We start from the raw sequence: 22,498 nt of genomic DNA, 5'->3' as shown, positions 1-22,498 counted from the left end.
GTACTATGATTGGATCGGAGTCCAGATTGACTAGGATTGGCCTAAATTTAGGATTTAATAAATCTTTTTATAATTAAATCAAATTTTATTTTTAAAATTATGAATATCAATATTAAAGCAAGTATAATAATGATAAATTATTGAGATAAAAATAAAAAATTATAATAAAAATAACAAGCAAAAAATTATTGTTAATTAAGTTATTCAAGTTGGTCGAATTATTTAGATTCATATTTAAAGATTTCGAATTGTATTCGGGTTAGGTTCGAATTAATTTTTTTTATAAAATCTTTGCTTCAAGCCGAATTAATTGGTATTCGAGTGATAGGTGTTTTATGTGTTTTATTCCCTAAGGATAAAATGTCCTCCATATTAGAAAGTTGTTTGGTAAGTGATTTATCTTTTCTTGGGCGGAATAAAATCATTTTTTATTACAAAATTAAAAAAAACACTAATTAAGTAATTTCGATTAAATTGAATAACTTAATAAAATTTAAAATTTTAATTAAATAATTTCAAAATTTCATTTAAGAAAACATGAATTTATTCAATTCTAATTTTAAAATTCCTTATTCATTAAATTCAATTATTTGTATGTGTTTTGTATTTATTTTTAAATATATAAAATTTTAAGATTTAATTTCATGGATTGTAATTAATAATTTAAAAATAAACTTAATTTAATATAAAAATTTAATTTAACTCAAAGCTCAAACCCCATAATAGTGCAACATAAGGATGACACGCTTTAAGGACCAACAGCTAGTTACCGCATGCATCCTCCCCAAAGAAAAATTAATTTAATATCATAGTGAACCAATGGTCCACGTATCAGATATTAAACTGATAAGAACAGATACTACACTTGATCTTAGCCAAAAGGCCGAGAAAGGTATGAATGAGAAAGTGTCATAGCCTCTTCTTTTATAGCAATAGTTCCACTCCGTTAATCAAAAACAAACGATATGGGACTAAATTATAAACCCTAAACTCTAAACTCCATCTAGTATAAAAGGTCATTACAGTTTTTTTTGTTTGTAAATAGAGGCGAGAGTACAACTCCACCTGGTCTAAATGGCCATTAGAGTTTTTTTTTAAGAAGAGGTGAGAGTACACTGCAAATCGTGATCTTTCTCACGTCTCCTTCTCCTTGGCCGCAGAAAAGAAAGGAGAGTCTTGTTGCTTGCGATTTTGTTCTGGAGGCAATTAAGGTTTGTTGCTTCGTCGCTGCAGCTGCGATCACCCTCTCTCCGCCTCGTTCCCTCATCAACTGATCAAATTCTTCGGCGAAGCTGTTTGTGGGTTTGATCCCCCCGATTCGCTCGGCTCGTCACTAGTCAGTTTCAGATGTCGATCCTATAGGAAATGGGAACGTTGGAACATGTCCACTTCCCCACTACTCTTAATGGAAAAGTCCATTATATCCTTGGGTTATTTTCCTTAATAAGGAGTGCATCCAAGGATCATGGGGAACGATTCACGGTGTAGAGAAGGAGACAACAAGAGAGTGAGGAGAACATTTGAGACGGTGGGATTTGGTTCGTGGAATTATGGAGAGCTTTCCAATCCTCTGATTGCTCTTCCGACAGCTAGTCCAATCGTCGCCGATTGTAGATCTGTGGGAGATCGTTGTAAGTGTTTACCATTTTAATTCGTTTTGATTCATGCATTTAGAGTATCAACAATGGTATCAGAGCACATAGTTAGATATAAATGCATGACAAATCTCCTGTTTAAAATTGCTACCCCTTCCTTTTGCTCTTGTTTGCTGCCACTACTATCGATTTTGTTTCCTGTTGCCAACACATGGAAAGATAGCGTCCATGTTGTGAACTTCCCCAATTGTCGACGTTGTAGGCCTTGAGGGACACCCACGGAGTTTGCCTCTGATTTGGCCGGTGGCTGTGCTCATGGCCGCCACTCGCAGAGGCCTTGCGTCGTTAGCATCGGAGGCCTATCGCCAAAGACTTCCCCTGGTTTCTGGGCACTAACATTTTTTTTGCATGTTTTAGTGTGTGCGAGATCAAAGGAAAACTTTTTCTCATAGTAAAAAGTCTTATTCCAATCAATAACCAAGTCACCATTGCCAGCATACCCTCTTTTCAATTTTCAGACATGATCAATCGTACTGTCACATATTTTGAGGAGGAAGTCTCAATTCATGCATCTTACTCTTGAGGTTTTGGTGGTTCTCATTTGATATGTTGGGTTCATCCTATTGAACTCGTTTTGTTTCTTTTATATCTACTTGCAATAGCCTGGAGGGATGAGATGTGGAAAGTCAATCTTACTTTGGCCTTTGTGCTTCCTTCTCCCATTGCAAAATATATTAAAGAACTTTGTTGCCTACTTTCCCAACTCTGTTGCTTCCTGGTATGAAAGCGCCTTAACATGTTAGTTAATCTAACCTGCAAGCTAATCACCCCTCGAGTTATTCTCCTATAGTTCGGGCCCTCCGTAGACCGTAGGGTTAGGGTTTTCCCATGATCTTTCATTTGGCCTGTTCTTTCAGTGATCTATTTAACAGTTTGACTGAACGAGCCTATTTATCCAAAGCATTGGTCTGGAGTTATTCATGATCATCGAGATGGTAACAACATTGTGCTCTCGGTACACATCCCAAGCGTGCCCTATCATTCTGCCCTCGTTGCATATCCCAAGCGTGCCGGATAGGGCAGTAAATGATCCAATGGTTCAAAAATAAGTTTGGTGCTCAATTTAATATGGAATTATTTATGTTCGTTCAATACAACACAATTTTAATTAATTGGACATGCTTCAAAAACTTATGAATAAATTTGAACAAGTATATTGGTGCATAATGATCATCAATAACTTTTTTATAAACATGTTAAATAAATAAAATAAAATAAAATAATTAAATTTAATAAATAATTATATAAGTTTCAAACAATAAATAAGTTTGTTCTTGTGTGATAGTACAACGGTAGGGCACTTTTATAGTTTCCTAAATATTTAAGGATCGAGTTTAAATCTCGGTGAATTAAATGGATGAATTTTCAATGGGCGATTGATCTAAGAACACCAGATTGATGGACCGGTGGAAATGTTTATGGTCGATTGACCATTTAAACAAACCAACCTCAAGCCTAACTTGAATTAAACTCTACCCCACGATGTATCCAAACGGGTATTCCTGACGATACAGTGTTTTTCTTGTTTTATCTCATGACACTAAATGTCCTCCCTAGGTATAGAAAGCTAAGTTATATTATTTATCTTTCATGGCGGAGTAAAATCATTTTTTCATACCAAATTAAAAAAAAAACCACACTAATTAAGTTATTTCGATTAAATTGAATAACCTAATAAAATTTTAATTAAATTATTTCAAAATTTCATCTAAGAAAACATCAATTTATTCAATTCTAATTTTAAAATTTATTCATTAAATGAAAAGAATAATCAACAAAAAAATTCAATTATTGTGTTTTTGTATTATTTAAATATATAAAATTTAAGAGTTAGTAATTAGTTACAGATGTAATATGTTAAAAGTATATAAGTTGATTTAATTTTATCAAAAATATTATGCATAAACTATTTTTTATCAACTTAATCAAATTTATTTACAAATATTTAAACTTAATTAAAACCAATTATAATAATTTAGCATTTCGGATGCACTCCAAAGTTAATTTCCTCCATAAGACAGTCATATTAAACCGATAAGAACATAATACATTGACCTTGTAGTCAAAAGGCCGAGAAAGGTACGAATGAGAAAGACATAGCCTCTTCTTTATAGCACTAGTTCCACCTCAATCAAAAACAAACGATATGGGACTAAATTCTAAACCCTAAACTCTAAACTCCACCTAGTATAAAAGGTCATTACAGTTTTTTTTGTTTGTAAATAGAGGCGAGAGTACAACTCCACCTGGTATAAATGGCCATTAGAATTTTTTTTTTTTAAGAAGAGGCGAGAGTACACTACAAACTGTAATCTTTCTCACGTCTCCTTCTCCTTGGCCACGGAAAAGAAAGGAGAGTCTTGTTGCTTATGATTTTGTTCTGGAGGCAGTTAAGGCTTGTTGCTTCCTCGCTGCAGCTGCGTCGACAAGCAGGACATCTCCTCCGTCAGTCAACCTCTCTCCGCCTCGCTCCCTCGTAAGCTGATCAAATTCTTTACCTAAGGTGTCTATAGGTTTGATCCCCCGATTCGCTCGGCTCGTCACTAGTCGGCTTCAAATGTCGATCCTATAGGAAATGGGAACGTAGGAGCATGCCCACGTTCCCCACTACTCTTAATGGAAAAGTCCATTATATCCTTGAGTTATTTTCCTTTATAAGGGGTGCGTCCAAGGATCATGGGAGATGATTCACAGTGTAGAGAAAGAGACAACGAGAGAGTGAGAAGAATATTTGAAACGGTGAGCTTTGGTTCGTGGAATTGTGGAGAGCTTTCCAATCCTATGATTGCTCTTCCGACAGCAAGTCCAATCATCGTCGATTGTAAATCTGTGGGAGATCGTTGTAAGTGTTTACCATTTTAATTCGTTTTGATTCGTGCATTTAGAGTATCAACAATGGTATCATAGCACATAGTTAGTTATAAATGCATGACAAATCTCCTGCTTAAAATTTCTACCCCTTCCTTTTGCTCTCTTTTCCTACCGCTCCGATCGATTTTGTTGCCTGCTGCCAACACATGGAAAGATAGCGTCCATGTCGCAAACTTCCCCAATTGTCGATGTCGTAGGCCTTGAGGAACACCCACAAAGTTTGCTCTGATATTGGCCGGTGGTTGTGCTCATGGCCACCACTCGCAGAGGCTTTGCGTCATTAGCGTCGGAGGGCTATCACCAAAGACTTCCCCTAGTTTCTGGTCACTAATATTTTTTTTTGCTTGTTTTAGTGTGTATGAGATCAAAGGAAAACTTTTTCTCATAGTAAAAAGTCTTATTCCAATCAATAACCAAGTAACCATTGCCAGCATGCCCTCTTTTCAATTTTCAAACATAATCAATCGTATTGTCAAATATTTTGAGGAGGAAGTCTCAATTCATGCATCTTACTCTTGAGGTTTTGGTGGTTCTCATTTGCTATGCTGAGTTCATCCTATTGAACTCGTTTTGTTTCTTTTATATCTACTTGCAATAGCCTGGAGGGATGAGATGTGGAATGTCAATCTTAGTTTAGCCTTTGTGCTTCCTTCTCCCATTGCAAAATATATTAAAGAACTTTGTTGCCTACTTTCCCAAGTCTGTTGCATCGAGGTATCAAAGCGCCTTAACATGTAAGTTAATCTAACCCACAAGCTAATCACCCCTCGAGTTATTCTCCTATAGTTTGGGCCCTCCATAGACCGTAGGGTTAGGGTTTTCCCATGGTCTTTCATTTGGCATGTTCTTTCAGTGTGACCGAACAATTTACTTGTCAGTTTGACTGAGCTAGACTATTTATCCAAAGCATTGGTCTGGAGTTGGTTCAAGATCATCGAGATGGTAACAACATTGTGCTCTCGGTACACATCCCAAGCGTGCCCTATCATTGTGCCCTCGTTGCATATCCCAAGCATGCCAAATAAGGCAGTAAATGAACCAATGGTTCAAAAATAAGTTTGGTGTTCAATTTAATATGAAATTATTTATGTGCGTTCAATACAACACTATTTTAATTAATTGGACATGCTTCAAACATTTATGAATAAATTTGAACAAGTATATTGGGGAATCATGATCATCAATAACTTGTCTATAAACATATTAAATAAAATAAAATAAAATAAAATAATTAAATTTAATAAATAATTGAATAAGTTTCAAACAATAAATAAGGTTGTTCTTGTGTAATAGTACCATGATAGGACACTTTTAGTTTCCCAAATATTTAAGGATCGAGTTTAAATCTCGGTGAATTAACGAATGAATTTTCCCTAATGGACGATTGATCTAAGAACATTGGATTGATGGACCGGTGGAAAATTTTTATGGCTGGATTGACCATCCCAGGATTAGTCAGCGAAAGTTGAGTACTTGATACTAATTCAATTAAGAACTTGATAACATTTAAACGAACCAACCTCAAGCCAAACTTGAACCAAACTCTACCCCCACGGTGTAGCCAAATTGGTATTCGGGTGATACAGGTGTTTTACATGTTTTATTCCCTAAGGATTAAATGTCCTCCCTATTAGAAAGTTGTTTGGTATATGTTTTATCTTTTTTGGGCGGAGTAAAATCCTTTTTTCTAACCAAATTAAAAAAATAAACCACACTAATTATGTTATTTCAATTCAATTGAATAACTTAATAAATTTAAAATTTTAATTAAATTATTCCAAATTTCATCTAAGAAAACATCAATTTATTCAATTCTAATTTTAAAATTTCGTATTCATTAACTAAAAAATAATAATTAAATCGGTAAAAAATTCAAATTTTTTATTTGTTTTGTATTTATTTTTAAATATTTAAAATTTTAGATTTAATTTCATGCATTGTAATTAATAATTTAAAAATAAACTTAATTTAACTTGGTCAGGTGCGCCAAACCCTTGCAATAGTGCAACACAGGGATGACACGTCAAGGATCCAATAGCAAGCTACTGTAATGATTACTTCCAAAACAAAAATTTATTTAATATCATAGTGAACCAATGGTCCACGTATCAAATATTAAACTGATAAGAACAGATACTACACTTGATCTTAGCCAAAAGGTCGTGAAAGGTATGAATAAGAAAGTGTCATAGCCTCTTCTTTTAAAGCACTAGTTCCACTCCGTCAATAAAAAACAAAAGATATGGGACTACATTCTAAACCCTAACATGTAAACTCCATCTAGTATAAAAGGTCATTACAACTTTTTTTGTTTGTAAATAGGTGCGAGAGTATAACTCCACCTGGTATAAATGGCCATTAGAGTTTCTTTTTTAAGAAGAGGCGAGAGTACACTGCAAACCGTGATCTTTCTCACGTCTCCTACTCCTTGGCCGTGGAAAAGAAAGGAGAGTCTTGTTGCTTGCGATTTTGTTCTGGAGGCAGTTAAGATTTGTTGCTTCACCGCTGTAGCTGCGTCGACGAGCAGGACCTCTCCTCCGTCGGTCACCCTCTCTCCTCCTCGCTCCCTCATAAGCTGATCAAATTCTTCGCCGAAGCTGTCTATGGGTTTGATCCCTCGATTCGCTCGGCTCGTCACTAGTTGGCTTCAGATGTTGATCCTATAGGAAATGGGGAACGTGGGAACATGCTCACATTCCCCACTACTCTTAATGGAAAAGTCCATTATATCCTTGGGTTATTTTCCTTTATAAGGGGTACGATTCACCGCAGAGAAAGAGACAACGAGAGAGGAGCAGAACATCTGAGACGGTGGGATTTGGTTCGTGGAATTGTGGAGAGCTTTCCAATCCTATGATTGCTCTTCTGACCGCAAATCCAATCTTCGCCGATTGCAGTTATGCGGGAGATCGTTGTAAGTGTTTACAATTTTAATTCGTTTTGATTCATGCATTTAGAGTATCAACAATGGTATTAGAGCACATAGTTAGTTATAAATGCATGACAAATCTCCTGCTTAAAATTGCTACCCCTTCCTTTTGCTCTTGTTTGCTGCCGCTCCGATCAATTTTGTTGCCCGCTGCCAACACATGGAAAGATAGCGTCCATGTCATTAACTTCGCCAATTGCCGACGTCGTAGGCCTTGAGGGACACCCACGGAGTTTGTCTCCGATTTGGACGGTGGCTTGGCTCATGGCCACCACTCGCTGAGGCTTTCCGTCATTAACATCAGAGGGCTATCGCCAAAGACTTCCCCTGATTTCTGGGCACTAACATTTTTTTTTACTTGTTTTTGTGTTTGCGAGATCAAAGGAAAACTTTTTCTCATAGTAAAAAGTCTTATTCCAATCAATAACCAAGTCACCATTGTCAGCATACCCTCTTTTCAATTTTCAGACATGATCAATCGTACTATCAAATATTTTGAGGAGGAAGTCTCAATTCATGCATCTTACTCTTGATGTTTTAGTGGTTCTCATTTGATATGCTGGGTTCATCCTATTGAACTCGTTTTGTTTCTTTTATATCTACCTACAATATCCTGGAGGGAAGAGATGTGGAAAGTCAATCTTACTTTGGCCTTTGTGCTTCCTTCTCCCATTGCAAAATATATTAAAAAACTTTGTTGCCTACTTTCCCAACTCTGTTGCTTCCTGGTATGAAAGTGCCTTAACATGTTACTTAATCTAACCCGCAAGCTAATCACCCCTCGAGTTATTCTCCTATAGTTCGGGCCCTCCGTAGACTGTAGGGTTAGGGTTTTACCATGGTCTATCATTTGGCATGTTCTTTCAGTGATCCATTTATCAGTTTGACTGAGCGAGTCTATTTATCCAAAGCATTGGTCTGGAGTTGGTTCAAGATCATCGAGATGGAAACAACATTGTGCTCTCGGTACACATCCCATGTGTGCCCTATCATTGTGCCCTCGTTGCATATCCCAAGCGTGCTGGATAGGGCGGTAAATGAACCAATTGTTCAAAAATAAGATTGGTGTTCAATTTAATAAGGAATTATTTTTGTTCGTTCAATACAACACAATTTCAATACCTTACGAATAAATTTGAACAAGTATGTTGGTGTACTCAACTACACTCAAAATGCTCAAATCCGACGAACTCACATCTTCTGCCATCCAGGCAGGCATGTAGTAGAATAAAACCAAATCATACCAAAACCATCAACTATAAGAATTCGTACAAAATCCATAAGTAAAACCAACACAAGACTAAGTTCAAACATAGTCAAATAAGAAACAAAACAATCAATCAAGCAGGTAACATGTATCGGGCAGTGATTAACCAAAACAAATAAGAAAACACAATTAATGCAAATTGTTAATTTCACTACTAAGCATATCAAAGACAATAAGTCAAAAGTACCCGCCTCCGAAAATAGAAAGGTCCAATCTGACTCCGAGATACTCGTCTCGCGTCAAAGTCCTGTGTTAAATCGCACAGTTTAGCTAATTTAATTATAAACAAATAGCTAAACTAATTTCTAATCCATTGACCCGTTAGGGTTAGTTTCATTAACCCCAACTATACCGTTATACAACTTCTAAACCTAAATCAATAATTATTGCTAACACAACTAGCAATAATCTAACACAAAGATCAAAACCATAAATCTTACCTAAATTCACAGCCTGTGGTTTTCTTGATTCCCGGTCGCAAAGTGTGTTGCTGTTGACAATTAAGTAGGCTGCTAAATGGGATAGCTGCCGGAACCCAAAATCATCCACAAACCCAAACTCCTTGCTGGTTACTTCACTGACCACAAATCAAGAACAATAAAAATCCAAAATCAACCCAATTCCAATCAAAGCTAGGGTACAGAGCCTAAAATCTGTGATGGACCGAACCTGTGGCCGGCGACAATGCTAGGGCACAGCGTCGGCGAAGCAAACTCGGCGGCGGCACAATCCAAATCTAGGGCACACAAGATGGAGATCGGCGGCGCTGCTGTGAGGAGAGCTCGGCTGACTGTGAACCCAAAATAGGGCACGGAAGGTGAGACTAGGGCTCGACGGCGGCCGACGTTAGGGCAGAGAGGGCTCGGATCGGCTGTGCTCGCGCGTCGCCGGCGCTTGGACAGGGAGGAAGAAAAGATCAGCGGCTGGTGGCTAGGGCACAGGGGAAGGGGGTCAGCGTCGGCAGAGGAGAAGAAGATGTAGCGGCGGAGGAAACTGCCGTGGCCGGCGGTTAGGGCAAAGAGAAGAAGGAAGGTGTCGGGCGTGACAGGAGAAGGGAAGAGAGGCACGCGGGGGGGGGGTCTCGGCGAGGATGAGAGGGAATTCGGCGAGGTAATAAAGAAAATAAAAAGAAATAAAAGAAAAGGAAATGTAAATATAAACATTTCCTCGCTTAAACGGGGTAGCCTAAATAGGCTTTTTCGGCCTCATTTTTATCCCCGTTAACTCGTCCGTACGAGCTCCGAAAAATTCCCGAAAAATGTCCAAAAATTCCGAAAAATTCCCTTATTCATATTCGCCTATTTTCGGTATTTTACAAATTTTTTTTTTATGCTTAATACTATAATCCAAATCATACACTCAAAAGACAAACTCTTATTGACATAAGTGGAGCTAAAAAAATTCGTATTTAGCTGATTCTATTTGCGGCCCACGAATGTCGCCTAGGCTAGCATCCGTGTGTGTATAGTATGTTATGCGATCGTCCGTGCCTGATTGGTAGAGGCACCTGGAATTGATCAAGGCGTCTAAATTTTTTTTATTTTTTAAAATTAAAAAAATCCATAAATCGGAGCTAAAAAAATATATCCTATATATATATATATATATATATATATATATATATATATATTATACCCGTGAGTATCTAATTTTGTTTAATTTGAACATTATAATTTAACATATATAGACACTAAAGGTAAAATCTAATTAGTTTAAACTCGGAGCTTAAAAAAATAAAATAAAATAACACATGTATTTCAATTGGGGTGTCTGGATCAATTCTATGCGCTCGACAACACAGTTGTGGCCTGTTCCACTACAAAAAAAACAGCATTACCGACGGAATATTCTGTCGTAGTTCTGTCGGTAGAGGCATTTACTGATGGAAAATAAAGTGTCGGAGTAAAATTCGTCGCAAAATTATACTCCGACGGAATTACTGTTCCGTCGGTACATTTACCAATGGAATAACTAGTTCCGTCGGTAAATATATACCGACGGAAAAGTTATTCTGTCGACAATTTTCGCTATCCTAATCTATGAGCCCGACAACAGAGTTGTGGACTGTTCCACCGCGAACGATATATATATAGGTGCCCATCTTGTATTAGATTTATTTTTTAAAATTTATTTCTTTTAGCTCCTGAGTTAAGCCGATTAGATTTAAACTTTAGGGTTTAGGAGTTGGATTATAGTGTTCAAGCTAAAAAAATTAAAATTAAAAAATTTTAAGTAGACATGGGGTATAAAATATATGTATTTTGGGTGTTTAGGATTTACAATTTAAAGGAATAAATTTTAAAAAAAATTGAGATGCTTGGATAAATTCTAGGCGCGTGAATTGTTCTGCCGCGAATGATCCTTGTAAATTTCTCATGAAGAAGATCAATGATCATCAGTAAAGGAAACCGGAAATCTCCATGTTTCAGGAGATACATTCTCTTGTGAAACATAGAACAAACACACTATTGTAAAACAACAGATTACTACAATCAAAGTTAACTGCCAAATTGAATCATTACCCGTTCAGTAAGCACGCAAGCTTCGCCAGGAGTCTTAACACCAACTGCAATTAGTTTAAGTCCTGCTGCATCAAATTTGGATGAGTTTGCAGGTATCAAAAGAGAAGAGCTAAACTCACCAAAAAAAACATCCAAAATGCCTCATGAGTGCAACCACTGAAACACACTAATCCACACAAAAGTAGTTGATCATGTATCAATCAATCTGCTAGGACAATGAAACGGAATAACTAACAATTGCCTAATCGAACAAACTAAGAGCAGGTGGTAATCAGATCTAGAGAAGAAAGATTTAGAAAATCAGTAGTTAGTATGAACGGGAGAAGGGAAAAAAGGAAGCAATTTGATATTTCGTTTTGGTCCCAGAGATCGCTGAGGAACAGGGCTCTCCAGTGCCCCCGCTGCGAATACACGGATACCATCAAGGGCATCCCGGGTTGCGGTTCATTGACGCCGCTAGTAGCGACTGCGACAGAGGAACCATGCGACGCAGCTTGAAGGATCGGCATCTAAAGCCGACTAGTGACGAGCCGAGTGAATCGGGGGATCAAACCCACAGATGGCTTCGGCAGAGAATTCGATCAGCTTACGAGGGAGCGAGGCGGAGAGAGGGTGAGCGACGGAGGAGAGGTCCTGCTCGCCGACGCAGCTGTAGTGGCGAAGCAACAAACCTTAACAACCTCCAGAACAAAATCTCAAGCAACAAGACTCTCCTTTCTTTTCCGTGGTCAAGGAGAAGGAGACGTGAGAAAGATCACGGTTTGCAATGTACTCTCGCCTCTTCTTAAAAAAAAAACTCTAATGGCCATTTAGACCAGGTGGAGTTGTACTCTCACCTCTTCTTAAAAACAAAAAAAAATTGTAATTACCTTTCATACTAGATGGAGTTTAGAGTTTAGGGTTTAGAATTTAGTCCCATATCGTTTGTTTTTGATTGATGGAGTGGAACTAGTGCTATAAAAGAAGAGGCTATGGCTCTAATTTATTCATACCTTTCTCGGCCTTTTGGCTAAGTTCAAGTGTAGTATATCTTCTTATCAGTTTAATATCTAATACGTCGACCATTGGTTCACTAAGATATTAAATTAATTTTTGTTTTTGGGGAGAGATCATCTACTAGATCTTTCGTGTGTTATCCTTGTGTTGTACTATTGCAGGGTTCGTGTGTTAAGTTCAATTAAATTTTTATATTAAGGTGGTGTTTGGTTTAGATGTTTGGAAATAAATGAATGGATTCATTTCCAAACCTGGATGAAACCCACCCCCTCCCTTAGGTTTTGATGGAATGAGAATAAGAATTAAGTTTTGGACAAAAATACCCTTAGTATATTTGTTTAATTTTTTTTCATTTCATTTTCTCTCCTTGTTCTCTCTCATCATACTTTCTCTCTCCTCATTCTATCATCATATTTTTTCTTTCAACATATTTTATCTCTTCTTATTCTCTCTCATCACACATTCTTTACAATTTTCTCTCTCATCATAGACTCTCTCTCATTATTTTCTCTCTCTTCATTCTCTCATTTTTTTCATCATACTTTTTCTCTCATCATTCGTTCTCTCTCTTGAATCTCTCTTACCATACTCTCTCTCCATATTTTATCTAATCGCACTTTCTCTCTCTTCATTCTCTTCCATCACTCTCTCTCTCTCATCACACATTCTCTACCATTTTCTCTTTGTATTCTCTCTCATCATTCTCTCTCATTATTTTATCTCTCTTCATTTTTTCATCATACTTTCTCTCTCCTCAATCTCTCTTACCATACTCTCTCTCCATATTTTCTCTCATCCCACATTCTCTCTCTTCATTCTTTTCCATCACACACTCTCTCCTCATTTTCTCTCATCACACTTTCCCTTTTTTCATTTTTTCCCATCACACATTCTCTCTCATCACATTTTCTCATCATACTTTCTCTCATCACACTTTCTCTCTCTTTATTTTTTTCAATTACTCTTTCTCTCTCAACACACTTTCTCTCTCATCATACTTTTTCTCTTCTCAATCTCTCCTATCAAGCTCTCTCTCCTCATTTTCTCTCATCATACTTTCCCTCTCTTCATTTTTTCCCATCACACTTTCTCTCTCATCATATGTGTCTCTCACATTCAATTTTACTTTCCATCTAATTTTTTCTCTTATTTTCCTCTAAGGGTAAAAAAGTAAATTTAAGTTCATTCCGATTGAAAATATTCAACTAACCAAACATTACTTTTAGGAATGATACCCAAGCTCACACTCATTCCCATTCCACAATACTATGATACTTATTCTCATTCCGATTCCTAGGAGAGAACCAAACACCACCTAAATTAAGTTTATTTTTAAATTATTTATTACAGTCCATGAAATTAAATCATAAAATTCTATATAATTTAATAATCAATTTTATTTACTGATTTAATTATTAATTTTTAGTTAATAAATAAGAAATTTTAAAATTATAATTGAATAAATTGATGTTTTCTTAGAGGAAATTTTGAAATAATTTAATTAAAAATTAAAATTTGATTAGGTTATACATTTTAAATTTTAAATGTTATCAAGTTCTCAATTTAATTGGTATCAAGTATTCAACTTGCAAATCCTCAACCCATGAAAATTTTTAACCGGTCTGTCAGTCCAGTGTTCTTAGATCAACCGTCCATTAGAGAAAATTCATCCGTTAATTCACCAAGATTTAAACACGATCCTTAAATATCTGAGAAACAAAAAAGTGCCCTACCATGGTACTATTACACAAGAACAACCTTATTTATTGCTTAGAACTTATTCAATTAGTTATTAAATTTAATAATTTAAACTTATTTTATTTTATTTATTTAACATGTTTATAAAAAGTTATTGATGATTATTATTCACTAATAAACTTGTTCAAATTTATTCATAAGTTATTGAAACATGCCCAATTAATTAAAATTGTGTTGTATTGAACGCACATAAATAATTCCATATTAAATTGAACACCAAACTTATTTTTGAACCATTGGTTCATTTACTGCCCTATCCGGCACGCTTGGGATATGCAATGAGGGCAGAATTATAGCGCACGCTTGGGATATGTACCGGGAGCACAATGTTGTTACCATCTCGATGATCTTGAACCAACTCCAGACCAATGCTTTGGATAAACATGCTCGCTCAGTCAAACTGATAAGTAAATTGTTCGGTCACACTGAAAGAACAAGCCAAATGAAAGGCCATGGGGAAACCCTAACCCTACGGTCTACGGAGGGCCCTAACTATAGGAGAGTAACTCGAGGGGTGATTAGCTTGCGGGTTAGATTAACAAACATGTTAAGGTGCTTTCATACTAGGAAGCAACAGAGTTGGGAAAGTTGGCAACAAAGTTCTTTAATATATTTTGCAATGGGAGAAGGAAGCACGATGGCCAAAGTAAGATTGACTTTCCACATCTCTTCCCTCCAAGCCATTTCAAGTAGATATAAAAGAAACAAAAGGAGTTCAATAGGATGAACCCAGCATATCAAATGAGAACCACCAAAACCTCAAGAGTAAGATGCATGAATTGAGACTTCCTCCTCAAACTATTTGACAGTATGATTGATCATGTCTGAAAATTGAAAAGAGGGCATGCTGGCAATGGTGACTTGGTTATTGATTGGAATATGACTTTTTACTATGAGAAAAAGTTTTCCTTTGATCTCGCACACACTAAAACAAGAAAAAAAAACGTTAGTGCCCAAAAACCAGGGGAAGTCTTTGGCGATAGCCCTCCGACGCTAATGACGCAAAGCCTCTGCGAGTGGCGGCCATGAGCATAGCCACCGGCCAAATCGAAGACAACTCCGTGGGTGTCCCTCAAGGCCTACGACGTCGGCAATTGGGGAAGTTCGTGACATGGACGCTATCTTTCTATGTGTTGGCAATAGGCAACAAAATCGATCGGAGCGGCAACAAACAAGAGCAAAAGGAAGGGGTAGCAATTTTAAACAGGAGATTTGTCATGCATTTATAACTAACTATATGCTCTGATACCATTATTGATACTCAATATGCATGAATCAAAATGAATTAAAATGGTAAACACTTACAACAATCTCCCGCAGATCTACAATCGACGACGATTGGATTTGCTGTCGGGAGATCAATCATAGGATCGGAAGGCTCTCCACAATTCCACGAACCAAATCCCACCGTCTCAAATGTTCTTCTCACTCTCCCGTTGTCTCTTTCTCTACACCGTGAATCACCCCCCAATGATCCTTGGACGCACCCCTTATAAAGGAAAATAACCCAAGGATATAATGGACTTTTCCATTAAGAGTAGTGGGGAACGTGGGCATGTTCCCACGTTCCCCATTTCCTATAGGATCAGCATCTGATGCCAACTAGTGACGAGCCGAGCGAATCGAGGGATCAAACCCATAGACAGCTTCGGCGAAGAATTTGATCAGCTTACGAGAGAGCGAGGAGGAGAGAGGGTGACCGACGGAGGAGAGGTCCTGCTCGTCGACGCAGCTACAGCGGTGAAGCAACAAATCTTAACTGCCTCCAGAACAAAATCGCAAGCAACAAGACTCTCCTTTCTTTTCCATGACCAAGGAGAAGGAGACGTGAGAAAGATCACGGTTTGCAGTGTACTCTCGCCTCTTCTTAAAAAAAAAACTCTAATGGCCATTTATACCAGGTGGAGTTGTACTCTCTCCTCTATTTACAAACAAAAAAAACTATAATGACCTTTTATTCTAGGTGGAGTTTAGAGTTTAGGGTTTAGAATTTAGTCCCATATCGTTTGTTTTTGATTGACGGAGTGGAACTAGTGCTATAAAAGAACAGGCTATGGCACTTTTTCATTCATACCTTTCTCAGCCTTTTGGCTAAGATCAAGTGTAGTATCTGTTCTTATCAGTTTAATATCTAATACGTGGACCATTGGTTCACTATGATATTAAATTAATTTTTATTTTGGGGAGGAATCATTACACTAGCTTGCTATTGGATCCTTTGTGTCATCCCTGTGTTGCACTATTGTAGGGGTTCGGCGCACCCGACCAAGATAAATTAAAATTTTATATTAAATTAAGTTATTTTTTGAATTATTAATTATAGTGCAATAAATTAAATCTTAAAATTTTATATATTTAAAAATAAATACAAAACAAAATTGAATTTTTTTACTGAATTAATTATTAATGTTCAGTTAATGAATAAGAAATTTTAAAATTTGAATTGAATAAATTGATGTTTTCTTAGATTAAATTTTGAAATAATTTAATTAGGTCCTTCAATTTAATCTAAATAACTTAATTAGTGTGGTTTTTTTAATTTGGTAAGAAAAAATGATTTTACTCCGCCGAAGAAAGATAAATCACGTACCAAACAACTTTCTAATAGAGAAAATTCAAGTATTCAACTTACTAATCCTGGGATGGTCAATCCAACCAAAAAAGTTTTCCACCGGTCCATCAATCCAGTGTTCTTAGATCAATCGTCCATTAGAGAAAATTCATTCGTTAATTCATCGAGATTTAAACTCAATCCTTAAATATTTGGGAAATTAAAAAAAGTGCCTTACCGTGGTACTATTACACAAGAACAACCTTATTTATTGTTTGAAACTTGTTCAACTATTTATTAAATTTAATTATTTTATTTTATTTTATTTATTTAACATATTTATAAAAAAGTTATTGAGGATCATTATTCACCAACATACTTGTTCAAATTTATTCGTAAGGTATTGAAATTGTGTTGTATTGAACGAACAAAAATAATTCCTTATTAAATTGAACACCAATCTTATTTTTGAACAATTGGTTCATTTACCGCCCTATCCAGCACGCTTGGGATATGCAACGAGGGCACAATGATAGGGCACACATGGGATGTGTACCGAGAGCACAATGTTGTTTCCATCTTGATGATCTTGAACCAACTCCAGACCAATGCTTTGGATAAATAGACTCGCTCAGTCAAACTGAGAAATGGATCACTGAAAGAACATGCCAAATGATAGACCATGGTAAAACCCTAACCCTACAGTCTACGGAGGGCCCGAACTATAGGAGAATAACTCGAGGGGTGATTAGCTTGCGGGTTAGATTAAGTAACATGTTAAGGCAATTTCATACCAGGAAGCAACAGAGTTGGGAAAGTAGGCAACAAAGTTTTTTAATATATTTTGCAATGGGAGAAGGAAGCACAAAGGCCAAAGTAAGATTGACTTTCCACATCTCTTCCCTCCAGGATATTGTAGGTAGATATAAAAGAAACAAAACAAGTTCAATAGGATGAACCCAGCATATCAAATGAGAACCACTAAAACATCAAGAGTAAGATGCATGAATTGAGACTTCCTCATCAAAATATTTGATAGTACGATTGATCATGTCTGAAAATTGAAAAGAGGGCATGCTGGCAATGGTGACTTGTTATTGATTGGAATAAGACTTTTTACTATGAGAAAAAGTTTTCCTTTGATCTCGCAAACACAAAAACAAGTAAAAAAAAATGTTAGTGCCCAGAAATCAGGGGAAGTCTTTTGCGATAGCCCTCTGATGTTAATGACGGAAAGCCTCAGCGAGTGGCGGCCATGAGCCAAGCCACCGGCTAAATCGGAGATAAACTCCGTGGGTGTCCCTCAAGGCCTACGACGTCGGCAATTGGCGAAGTTCGTGACATGGACGCTATCTTTCCATGTGTTGGCAGCGGGCAACAAAATCGATCTGAGCGGCAACAAACAAGAGGAAAAGGAAGGGGTAGCAATTTTAAGCAGGAGATTTGTCATGCATTTATAACTAACTATGTGCTTTGATACCATTGTTGATACTCTAAATGCATGAATCAAAACGAATTAAAATGGTAAACACTTACAACGATCTCCCGCATAACTGCAATCGGCGAAGATTGGATTTGCGGTCAGAAGAGCAATCATAGGATTGGAAAGCTCTCCACAATTCCACGAACCAAATCCCACCGTCTCAGATGTTCTGCTCACTCTCTCGTTGTCTCTTTCTCTACACCGTGAATCATTCCCCATGATTCTTGGACGCACCCCTTCTAATGGGAAATAACCCAAGAATATGATGGACTTTTCCATTAAGAGTAGTGGGGAACGTGAGCATGTTCCCACGTTCCCATTTCCTATAGGATCGACATCTGAAGCGGACTAGTGACGAGATGAGCGAATCGGGGGATCAAACCCACAGACAACTTCGGTGAAAAATTTGAACAGCTTACGAGGGAGTGAGATGGAGAGAGGGTGACCGACGGACGAGAGGCCTTGCTCGTCGACGCAGCTGCAGCGGCGAAGCAACAAACCTTAACTAGCTCCAGAACAAAATCGCAAGCAACAAGACTCTCCTTTCTTTTTCGCGGCCAAGGAGGAGACATGAGAAAGATCACGGTTTGTATTGTACTCTCGCCTCGTCTGAAAAAAAAACTCTAATGGTCATTTAGACCAGGTGGAGTTGTACTCTCGCCTCTATTTACAAACAAAAAAAAACTGTAATGACCTTTTATACTAGATGGAGTTTACATGTTAGGGTTTAGAATTTAGTCCCATATCTTTTGTTTTTGATTGACGGAGTGGAACTAGTGCTATAAAAGAAGAGGCTATGACACTTTCTTATTCATACTTTTCTCGGCCTTTTGGCTAAGATCAAGTGTAATATCTGTTCTTATCAGTTTAATATTTGATACGTGGACCATTGGTTCACTATGATATTATATTAATTTTTTGTTTTGGGAGGGATCATTACAGTAGCTTGCTATTGGATCCTTGACGTGTCATCCCTGTGTTGCACTATTGCAAGGGTTTGGTACACCTGACCAAGTTAAATTAAAATTTTAAATTAAGTTTATTTTTAAATTATTAATTACAATGCATGAAATTAAATCTAAAATTTTAAATATTTAAAAATAAATACAAAACAAATAAAAAATTTGAATTTTTTACCGTTTAAATTATTATTTTTTAGTTAATGAATAAGAAATTTTAAAATTAGAATTGAATAAATTGATGTTTTCTTAGATGAAATTTGGAATAATTTAATTAAAATTTTAAATTTATTAAGTTATTCAATTGAATTGAAATAACATAATTAGTGTGGTTTATTTTTTTAATTTGGTTAGAAAAAAGGATTTTACTCCGCCCAAGAAAGATAAAACATATACCAAACAAATTTCTAATAGGGAGGACATTTAATCCTTAGGGAATAAAACATGTAAAACACCTGTATCACCCGAATACCAATTTGGCTACACCGTGGGGGTAGAGTTTGGTTCAAGTTTAAATGTTATCAAGTTCTCAATTGAATTAGTATCAAGTACTCAACTTTCGCTGACTAATCCTAGGATGGTCAATCCAGCCATAAAAATTTTCCACTTGTCCATCAATCCAATGTTCTTAGATCAATCGTCCATTAGGGAAAATTCATTCGTTAATTCATCGAGATTTAAACTCGATCCTTAAATATTTGGGAAACTAAAAGTGTCCTATCATGGTACTATTACACATGAACAACCTTATTTATTGTTTGAAACTTATTCAATTATTTATTAAATTTAATTATTTTATTTTATTTTATTTTATTTAACATGTTTATAGACAAGTTATTGATGATCATTATTCCCCAATATACTTGTTTAAATTTATTCATAAATGTTTGAAGCATGTCCAATTAATTAAAATAGTGTTGTATTGAACGCACATAAATAATTTCATATTAAATTGAACACCAAACTTATTTTTGAACCATTGGTTCATTTACTGCCTTATTTGGCATGCTTGGGATATGCAACGAGGGCACAATGATAGGGCACGCTTGGGATGTGTACCGAGAGCACAATGTTGTTACCATCTCGATGATCTTGAACCAACTCCAGACCAATGCTTTGGATAAATAGTCTAGCTCAGTCAAACTGACAAGTAAATTGTTAGGTCACACTGAAAGAACATGCCAAATGAAAGACCATGGGAAAACCATAACCCTACGGTCTATGGAGGGCCCAAACTATAGGAGAATAACTCGATGGGTGATTAGCTTATGGGTTAGATTAACTTACATGTTAAGGCGCTTTCATACCTGGATGCAACAGACTTGGGAAAGTAGGCAACAAAGTTCTTTAATATATTTTGCAATGGGAGAAGGAAGCACAAAGGCTAAACTAAGATTGACATTCCACATCGCATCCCTCCAGGCTATTGCAAGTAGATATAAAAGAAACAAAACGAGTTCAATAGGATGAACTCAGCATAGCAAATGAGAACCACCAAAACCTCAAGAGTAAGATGCATGAATTGTGACTTCCTCCTCAAAATATTTGACAATACGATTGATTATGTTTGAAAATTGAAAAGAGGGCATGCTGGTAATGGTTACTTGGTTATTGATTGGAATAAGACTTTTTACAATGAGAAAAAGTTTTCCTTTGATCTCGCACACACTAAAACAAGCAAAAAAAAATGTTAGTGACAAGAAACCAGGGGAAGTCTTTGGCAATAGCCCTCCGACGCTAATGATGCAAAGCTTCTGCGAGTGGCAGCCATGAGCACAACCACCGGCCAATATCAGAGCAAACTTTGTGGGTGTTCCTCAAGGCCTACGACGTCGGCAATTGGGGAAGTTTGCGACATGGACGCTATCTTTCCATGTGTTGGCAGCAGGCAACAAAATTGACCGGACCGGCAGGAAAAGAGAGCAAAAGGAAGGGGTAGAAATTTTAAGTAGGAGATTTGTCATGCATTTATAACTAACTATGTTCTATGATACCATTGTTGATACTCTAAATGCACGAATCAAAACGAATTAAAATGGTAAACACTTACAACGATCTCCCACAGATTTACAATCGACGACGATTGGACTTGCTGTCGGAAGAGCAATCATAGGATTGGAAAGCTCTCCACAATTCCACGAACCAAAGCTCACCGTTTCAAATATTCTTCTCACTCTCTCGTTGTCTCTTTCTCTACACTGTGAATCATCTCCCATGATCCTTGGACGCACCCCTTATAAAGGAAAATAACTCAAGGATATAATGGACTTTTCCATTAAGAGTAGTGGGGAACGTGGGCATGCTCCTACGTTCCCATTTCCTATAGGATCGACATTTGAAGCCGACTAGTGACGAGCCGAGCGAATCGGGGGATCAAACCTATAGACACCTTAGGTAAAGAATTTGATCAGATTACGAGGGAGCGAGGCGGAGAGAGGTTGACTGACGGAGGAGATGTCCTGCTTGTCGACGCAGCTGCAGCGAGGAAGCAACAAGCCTTAACTGCCTCCAGAACAAAATCATAAGCAACAAGACTCTCCTTTCTTTTCCGTGGCCAAGGAGAAGGAGACGTGAGAAAGATTACGGTTTGTAGTGTACTCTCGCCTCTTCTTAAAAAAAAAACTCTAATGGCCATTTATACCAGGTGGAGTTGTACTCTCGCCTCTATTTACAAACAAAAAAAACTGTAATGACCATTTATACTAGGTGGAGTTTAGAGTTTAGGGTTTAGAATTTAGTCCCATATCGTTTGTTTTTGATTGACGGAGTGGAACTAGTGCTATAAAAGAAGAGGCTATGTCACTTTCTCATTCATACCTTTCTCGGCCTTTTGGCTAAGATCAAGTGTAGTATCTGTTCTTATCAGTTTAATATCTGATACGTGGACCATTGGTTCACTATGATATTAAATTAATTTTTATTTTGGGGAGGGATCATTACAGTAGCTTGCTATTGGATCCTTCGCGTGTCATCCCTGTGTTGCACTATTGTAGAGGTTCGACGCACCCGACCAAGATAAATTTAAATTTTATATTAAATTAAGTTTTTTTTAAAATTATTTATTATAGTGCAAGAAATTATATCTTAAAATTTTATATATTTAAAAATAAATACAAACACATAAAAATAATTGAATTTTTTTATTGATTAAATTATTATTTTTCATTTAATGAATAAGAAATTTTAAAATTAGAATTGAATAAATTGATGTTTTCTTAGATGAAATTTTGAAATAATTTAATTAAAATTTTATTAGGTTATTCAATTTAATCGAAATAACTTAATTAGTGTGTTTTTTTTTTAATTTGGTAAGAAAAAATGATTTTACTCTGCCCAAGAAAGATAAATCACGTACCAAACAACTTTCTATACTAGGGAGGACTTTTAATTAATCTGTAGGGAATAAAACAGGAAAAACACCTGTATCATCCGAATACCAATTTGGCTACATCGTGGGGTAGAGTTTAATTCAAGTTAGGCTTGAGGTTGGTTTGTTTAAATGGTCAA

At 36.6% G+C, this 22,498-nt stretch overlaps 5 non-coding genes and 1 pseudogene across 5 annotated transcripts; 4 read left to right on the top strand and 2 right to left on the bottom strand.

The window, feature by feature from the left end:
* Positions 1-700: 700 nt before the first annotated feature.
* LOC122044830 lies at positions 701-896 on the bottom strand. Its single transcript, XR_006129828.1, has one exon. It is a non-coding gene; the product is annotated as a U2 spliceosomal RNA (small nuclear RNA).
* A 5,606-nt stretch (positions 897-6,502) lies between these two features.
* On the bottom strand, positions 6,503-6,699 carry LOC122044828. Its single transcript, XR_006129826.1, has one exon. It is a non-coding gene; the product is annotated as a U2 spliceosomal RNA (small nuclear RNA).
* Positions 6,700-12,232: 5,533 nt separating this feature from the next.
* LOC122044489 lies at positions 12,233-12,417 on the top strand (annotated as a pseudogene).
* Positions 12,418-16,068: 3,651 nt separating this feature from the next.
* Positions 16,069-16,264, top strand: LOC122044824. Its single transcript, XR_006129822.1, has one exon. It is a non-coding gene; the product is annotated as a U2 spliceosomal RNA (small nuclear RNA).
* Positions 16,265-18,845: 2,581 nt separating this feature from the next.
* LOC122044820 lies at positions 18,846-19,043 on the top strand. The gene has a single exon (XR_006129818.1). It is a non-coding gene; the product is annotated as a U2 spliceosomal RNA (small nuclear RNA).
* A 2,761-nt stretch (positions 19,044-21,804) lies between these two features.
* On the top strand, positions 21,805-22,002 carry LOC122044701. The gene has a single exon (XR_006129721.1). It is a non-coding gene; the product is annotated as a U2 spliceosomal RNA (small nuclear RNA).
* Positions 22,003-22,498: the final 496 nt, after the last annotated feature.

This window comes from Zingiber officinale, chromosome 2A (genome assembly GCF_018446385.1).
Source record: "Zingiber officinale cultivar Zhangliang chromosome 2A, Zo_v1.1, whole genome shotgun sequence".
In the NCBI taxonomy this organism is placed as follows: Eukaryota; Viridiplantae; Streptophyta; class Magnoliopsida; order Zingiberales; family Zingiberaceae; genus Zingiber; species Zingiber officinale.
Note: the sequence above shows the minus strand (reverse complement) of the source record. Positions and strands in the feature narration are given on the sequence as shown.